The following is a 1,484-nucleotide window of genomic DNA, read 5'->3' as shown; positions in this document are numbered from 1 at the left end:
AAATAAAAAACAGAAAACAAAATGAATAATATATATTTATTAATAATTAAAATGAATAATATATATTTATTAATAATTTATATTAATTAAAATATAATATAAATAAATAAAACAGAAAATAAAATAAATAATATATATTAATTAAAATTTTCTTTAATTAACAATAAAATAAAAAGTAATAATAAAAAAAACACAAAAAATTATAAAACATAAATGATTAAAAGCTACTTAGGGGTGGCATTAGCACATGATAGGGGTGCCATTAGCCACCCCCTATTTTAACTTTAATCAATTATTTGGTTTTGATTGTTACATTCAAATAATTAATAAATAATAATTTTAAAAATGTACATCTGAACAGTAACTAATTACCCTAATTATGCATGCTTCAGTTAATCTTGTAGAAAGGAAATTACATGGTATTAAGATTATATATATACTAGAAAAATACTCGAATAATACAAAAATATATATTTCGATTTTAATGTACAGTTAGTTATACGAATTCAAATATAAAACTTAATAAGTTGTACTTATGCATTATTTACTTGTAACATTGAATTTTAAGTAATATGCTTTAATAAACAGTATTTTATATATAAAAAATGTTTGGTAATAGTTTTTTTTGAAATGTTTTATAATATAGCAAGTATAGATAAGGTTTGATAAGATTCAACAACAAAACAAAACCCATCAAACTTCTTAAATCCCACACCGGTGAGCTTCAACCACAAAACAAAACAGACCAGACCAAACGAAATAGGTGCATTCCAACAATGGTAGCTTTGACCTTTGATGAAAAAATGTATGAATCCAAAGAGGATAAACATCTTCATTCCGACATAATCTTCAGCAGCCCTGAAAAATTCACGATACTTGATCGTTAAATTCATAAATATTTGGATATACGGAAGTCAAGTAAATAGTAGGGTGAAAGCACTACAGAACAAAGAGGCTTCATCAATAAAAAAATCCATGGGTAAGCCGCTGGAAAAAAACCATCACCCGCGGATCTCATCACCGGAGAAAGTGTATGATTACCAGCGGATTTTTGTCAATCCGTCACAAATCCGTTGGTGAAGCCTCTTTGTTTCGTAATGAAGATGTAAGTCGACTTTACCTCTACCCCATGAAGGTGAAGTGAAGAGCTTGTTTCCATTGACACCCTGCAACTTGCAAAAAGGTTACCAAAAAATGATTTTGTGCAAAACAAAATTGTTCCGAAGTTTGACAAAGGTACGACAGGATGGAAAGAGAGGCGAAATAGAAAGAAAGCACGTAGGGACAGAAAATGCATAAGAGAAGGGACAAAATCACTAAACTAACCAGACATTACTGAGGCCAAAAACATGACTTTACTAACCAAGCGAGAAAAGTCCTTTCTATCTTCCCCTCCTAGGTGTCGAACAGAAGAATGGTTCACGACATAGAGTCAATATTAAGCAAGTTAAAAAGCCACAAATATCAAATTTTCAAGTAAAATA

The sequence above is a fragment of the Cynara cardunculus genome (assembly GCF_001531365.2).
Source record: "Cynara cardunculus var. scolymus isolate 2C chromosome LG 15, CcrdV1, whole genome shotgun sequence".
NCBI lineage: Eukaryota > Viridiplantae > Streptophyta > Magnoliopsida > Asterales > Asteraceae > Cynara > Cynara cardunculus.
This window is presented reverse-complemented; position numbering follows the sequence as displayed.